We start from the raw sequence: 7,241 nt of genomic DNA, 5'->3' as shown, positions 1-7,241 counted from the left end.
TCCTTATGTATATATATAATATAGTATGCATACATATGCATATGTATGTGTATATATGTATATTTATATATGTATACATATGTATCTATCTGTCTATATATATGTGTATATATACACACACATATACACGCGCACACACACACACACGCATACCTTGATCCCTTCTGTACATCTAACCCAGGAATTACAATTTCCGCCTGACCTGAAAATTTATAGAAGTGATTTGCCTCTAACGACCTCGCTTTGTTCGTGCCCAGCAATTAATCGTTTCGGTAAATACGAAGAGGTGGGATAATTTATTTTTCCTCAGAACTTAATGCAGGTTCATTGTTTATGCTGCTGTCAGTCGAGCGCTTGTGCCGTCGTTTGTTACAGGAATTCTTTTGTTTATCGTAAATTCTTTGCGGAATTTTAATTAACCATTGCCTAGCGAGATGCTTTAGAATATTAACATCATACTGATAGACGTGTGTAATATTTATCTAGAATATCAACATCATATTCACATATTTGTTCAGTATATTTTTTCTTTCAAATAAATCTGAAACATAAATTTAATTTTTGCCTAATATATCACGTTTACTTTTTGACTTATACAGAGTTGAATCAGAATGTCAATGGGACAGGGAGTTATTTTATGAAAAATATATCAACCAATCAGGAGGAATCAAGGACGTTGACGTAGCTGGTGTCATCATAAAGGATGACGTCCGTAATTGGCTATCAGAGCGCTTTTATTTTATCGTTTGATACTGCCTTAAATGTAACACAAACTTGAAAAATAAATAAGCAAAATGTGCAATAGGGTATATTTCTTTCAAACTCGTCATGGTTGCGATACAAAGATATTGTGAAACAAAAAAAAAAAAAATAATATCTTTCTGATTTTCAGAGTGCTTTCGTAATTATTATCGTTGAAAAATGATGTATAAATGCTTCAGTTACAATTGACGTTTTTTAATGCTGGATTAATAACTAATTCCTTTGGATCTGAACTGTTCCAGGGATACATTACATTCACTTCTAGACGTTATGAAACATTGACTTTTCTCCTAATCTGGTACGTTATCACTTAAGTGTTTTATATTTTGGCTTTTGTATACCATTAAGGAATTCAGTTTTGAAATACAATAATCTCTCTCTCTCTCTCTCTCTCTCTCTCTCTCTCTCTCTCTCTCTCTCTCTCTCTCTCTCTCTCTCGGGGTTGAAACCGATCTCGGGTAATCTGCAGGTGATAATCTTCATTAAAAATATTGTTTAACTTGTTTATGAGTGTATATGTGCGCGCGCGTGCGTGTGCGTATGTGCGTGTGAGTTTGAGAGAGAGAGAGAGAGAGAGAGAGAGAGAGAGAGAGAGAGAGAGAGAAATTCAAATGCTACGAAAATGGAGCCATTTCACCTCAGTAATTAGAACTCATTAAAATCATCATCAGATTTACACATCCTTTCATACAGTAGTTGTTCACTAATCCCATCTCAACAAAGAAAGTCTTCCATGCATTATATCCTTCAAAACTCGAGTATCAAAAAAGAAAATATACTGGGGAAAAATGATGGAGTTCAAAACGCGCATAATCTTCTTCATCATCCGTAATATAAACATCTAAGTTCTCGGAAGTAATGTGATAATGAGTTTAATTAGGGTGGGCGGATATGAGTTGATACCAGCACAGAAAACTACTCGAAAAGACAAAGGTAATTAAGAGCTTTGTGTGTTTATTTCCAAGTTAATTTTCTTTACTCTTAAGTTTGTTTTCACATTGCTTCACCCTTTTAGGTATCGGTAGTTACGACTGTTTAGTTGAAAGTGTAAACGAGAGTATTTTGCTACAATAATTATTCAGGCAAAATGGAGTTCACTGTGTGTTATTGTACTTGCCTGTTGAAACATGGATGAATGATAAAATATTTGTTTTATTGAGTTCATGGAGTAACATTCAAAGAAGCCTTTTTCTAATCAAGTTGATATAATATCCATGCAATTTTCTTTTTATCTTTAATAACTAAATTCCTGGAAATTTAAATTAAAAAAATCATTATTATTCATCAATCAATATCGTATTAGCGTAGCTCTTCTGGTGTTGTTTTTTGTTATGGATCCCTAACCAGGCTGATATGCATGATATATAAAGTAATAATTTATGATATTCTCTAATTTCTTCATTGGTAACTGACAGCAGAACAAGAAAACTTTTGGAAAGTCAAATAAAGACGAACAGGAAAACGTAAGATTTGAAACATAGAAAGTTATTGTAAAGAAAAAAAATTGAAATCAGTAAGATAACAAAATCAAATTAAGCGTCTCAGAACAAAATGAATACATGTACTCTGTGTGTGTGTATATGTATATATATATATATATATACATATATACAGTATATATATATAACATATATATATATATATATATATATATATATATATATATATATGTATATGTATATATATATATATATATATATATATATATATATATATATATATATATATATATATATATATATATATATATATATATATATATATATATATATATAATAAATTTTTATCACATCACCATGATTCAAATACAAGCATTAAGCTACAAACGTCCTTTAATATCCAATTCGCTCTACCACGGAAATAATATATTTTCATATATGTTACCGAAGCGGAATTTTTTAGTTGATAATAAGTTCGTCGTCCCGTGGGCTAGAACCAACGAAAGACAAGAACTCAGGACTACAGTGATGCTTTTACCCACACGGCCAACAAGTGAGGTATAAGTTGATACCGACCCTCACCCACAAATCACCGTCGAACTCAGGTATTTGTATTTAGAATCAATATCAACCCACCTCTGCCATACTGACCATGTAGTGCGTTTGTCGCACGTAGCCATATTATAAATGATTGGATTGATATCGATTCTAAATACAAATACCTGAGTTCGACGGTGATTTGTAGGTGAGGGTTGGTATCAACTTATACCTCACTTGTTGGCCGTGTGGTAAAGGTGAGTCCTGAGTTCTTGTCTTTCGTTGGTCCGAGCCCATGGGACGACGAACTTACTATCAACTAAAAAATTCCCCTTCAGTAACATATATGAAAATATATTATTTCCCAGGTAGAGAGAATTGGGTATTAAAGGACGTTTGTAGCTTAATATATAATCTTCTTTGTTTAATGTGCTTTTTCCCATTTTTCATATGGGGTAAGCACGATGCCTTCTTTTGAAGGACTTTGATTTGGCGTTGGGGTAGGCCGTAGCCTCGATCGGCTGCCCTGCCTGACATCGCTTAGACCCCGGTAGCACATGTGTATATGTATTGTGTCAAATCGCCAGCTCCCTTTCCCCTAGTAGCGAGGAGACGTGAGCGGTTTAGGCCGACAGTTCGAGACGTGTAAGGCGTCTGTTATGTTTTTAGAAGATGTTGGAGTGGCTTTGTTTGTGTGTGTATTAGTCTGTAACACCCATTTGCTTTCAGCAAACCTATCCGTTGATTACATACATAATCCCTACACGGATAGCAAAGTGTCCGCCCTCTGACCGGCCAGCTGCGGATTTGAACACATGGCACAAACTTCTTATGAAGAAGTCCGAGTCTGCTGCTCTACCGAAGAGCCATCGAGGCTCCATAATATATGTATATATATACATATATATATATATATATATATATATATATATATATATATATATATATATATATATATATATATATATATATATATATATATATATATATATATATATATATATATATATATATATATATATATATATATATATATATATATATATATATATTCTGAGTTTACCAGTTGGCAGTAAGTTTTCTCCATCCGTAAAAGAATTTTCAGCAAACCGGAAGGGTAAGGGCATCATTAGCATTCCAGTAACCAATAACAACATAAAAGTAAAAAGAAAAATCTGAAATTGAAAAAAAAAAAAAATGCGAAGTTTCTTCGGCGCAATCGTTTCTGTACAGCGTATAATGCTGTATGAGCCGCGGCCTATGAATCTTTCATCTACGGCTCGGTGGTGGCCTGTCATATAGCGTTGCCAGACGCAAGATTATGGCTAACTTTAACCTTAAATAAAATAAAAACTTCTGATGCTAGAAAGCTGCAATTTTGTGCTTGATGGTTGGAGGGTGGACGATCAACATACCAATTTGCAGCTCTCTCCTTGGTAGTTTTTAAGATCTGAGGGCGGACAGAAAAAGGGCGTGACAGACAGACAAAGCCATCTCAGTAGTTTTCTTTTATAGGAACCTAAAACTAATTTATTCTGTTATTTACTTATAACTCATAATGTTAGAAACAACGCACAAATCCTAATTTCCAAACGGAGACCCTGTTCCCAGAACATTCATTAAACCAACGCCAATATCTATGTCCGTTCAGACAACAGCTGACAACGCGAATTCTCATTGGTTGGCGCTGCTATTCCGGTACCGCGGGAGAGCCAACACGTCTGAAAGATTTAAGCGTGAAAATTGACGTCGCTCCTGGTATCATTTGCCTCCCTCGGTCATTCAGTGTCAGGGAACAGAGCCATTAATTCATCACCAGCTAAAAGTCAACAGGGGGGCCGCGGGGTTTCATTTTAAAGCCCACATTTAGTATACGGGTGTGCGTCATCCGCCATCAGAGCTGGGAGCGTTTGGGCTCGTCTGTTCCAGCACGCGATTTTTATGGTGATTAATCTTTCGGCGTCGTTGTTAATTGGTGATCATAGATGTTGTCATGGCTAAGGGAAAATAATGACAGCTTGAAATAGAGATCATATGCTAGCTATGACGGTGAAGGGATTAAAAATTGATATAATTATATATATATATATATATATATATATATATTTATTTATATATATATATATATATATATATATATATATATATATATATATATATATATATAGATATATATATATATATATATATATACACACATATACAGTACACACACACATATATATATATATGTATGTATATATATAATTTGTGTATGTATATACAGTATGTGTGTATATATATATACACAGACATATACATACATATATATAATATATATACATAAATATATATACATATATATATATATATATATATATATATATATATATATATATATATATATATATATATATATATATATATATATATATATATATATATATATTCAGTTCTGGTACAGTTGAATGCATAAATTACTCACTATTAAGGTTCCTGAAATTGCAATAATGATTTGAGTACGCTTCAGGATAAGTGGTACGACTCCCTCTTTCATGAATTTTGTATGGTTTGATTGTTTGTACTTGACCACATTGAGGTAGATTAAAACAAAGTATAATATAAAAATTTCGTCTCTGGAGGGAGAACGATACTTGAATGATACTGGTAGCATTCGAAATATTTGCAATAACGAATCACAGCTTTCTATCAATATTTTACATCTTACCAATTGTAATCAGGGTAATCAATTTCAGCGTTTAGAAACTATCATTCCGTTTACTAGTTTGATTTATTTAAAGAAATAAAAAGACTCACTGATTACTGTCTTCTCGCTCGGGTGACCTTTAAAATCAACTCAGTTTGCAAACTCCAGAGCCGTTCTCAAATATTATTCAGGATTTACAAAAGTTCTAATTGAATAATTGATGGAAACGTTTCGTCGTAGGAACAGTGATTGAAAAGTCTTAAGAGCGTTTGATTATATATATATATATATATATATATATATATATTCTGAGTTGAGTACCAGTTGGCAGTAAGCGTAGCTCGCAGCCTCATCCGTAAAGAATTTTCAGCAAACCGGAAGGGTAAGGGCATCATTAGCATTCCAGTAACCAATAACAACATAAAAGTAAAAAAGAAAAATCGAATGAAATTAAAAAAAAAAAGTAAAAAATGCGCAGAAGTTTCTTCGGCGCAATCGAGTTTTCTGTACAGCGTATAATGCTGTATGAGCCGCGGCCTATGAATCTTTCATCTACGGCTCGGTGGTGGCCTGTCATATAGCGTTGCCAGACGCAAGATTATGGCTAACTTTAACCTTAAATAAAATAAAAACTTCTGATGCTAGAAAGCTGCAATTTTGTGTTTGATGGTTGGAGGGTGGACGATCAACATACCAATTTGCAGCTCTCTAGCCTTGGTAGTTTTTAAGATCTGAGGGCGGACAGAAAAAGGGCGTGACAGACAGACAAAGCCATCTCAGTAGTTTTCTTTTATAGGAACCTAAAAACTAATTTATTCTGTTATTTGCTTATAACTCATAATGTTAGAAACAACGCACAAATCCTAATTTCCAAACGGAGACCCCTGGGAATCCCAGAACATTCATTAAACCAACGCCAATATCTATGTCCGTTCAGACAACAGCTGACAACGCGAATTCTCATTAGGTTGGCGCTGCTACTCCGGTACCGCGGGAGAGCCAACACGTCTGAAAGATTTAAGCGTGAAAATTGACGTCGCTCCTGGTATCATTTGCCTCCCTCGGTCATTCAGTGTCAGGGAACAGAGCCATTAATTCATCACCAGCTAAAAGTCAACAGGGGGGCGCGGGGTTTCATTTTAAAGCCCACATTTAGTATACGGGTGTGCGTCATCCGCCATCAGAGCTGGGAGCGTTTGGGCTCGTCTGTTCCAGCACGCGATTTTTATGGTGATTAATCTTTCGGCGTCGTTGTTAATTGGTGATCATAGATGTTGTCATGGCTAAGGAAAATAATGACAGCTTGAAATAGAGATCATATGCTAGCTATGACGGTGAAGGGATTAAAAATTGGATTAAATATATATATATATATATATATATATATATATATATATATATATATATATATATATATATATATATATATATATATATATATATATATATATATATACATATATATATATATATATATATATATATACACACACACATTTATGTATGTATATATAGTATTTGTGTATGTATATATATATGTGTATATATATACATAGACATATACATATATATATATATATATACATAAATATGCGTATATATACATATGTTATATATATATATATATATATATATATATATATATATATATATATATATATATATATATATATATATATATATATATATATATATTCAGTTCTGGTACAGTTGAATACATAAATTACTCACTATTAAGGTTCCTGAAATTGCAATAATGATTTGAGTACGCTTCAGGATAAGTGGTACGACTCCCCTCTTTCATGAATTTTGTATGG

Source organism: Macrobrachium rosenbergii, chromosome 54 (assembly GCF_040412425.1).
Source record: "Macrobrachium rosenbergii isolate ZJJX-2024 chromosome 54, ASM4041242v1, whole genome shotgun sequence".
NCBI lineage: Eukaryota > Metazoa > Arthropoda > Malacostraca > Decapoda > Palaemonidae > Macrobrachium > Macrobrachium rosenbergii.
Note: the sequence above shows the minus strand (reverse complement) of the source record.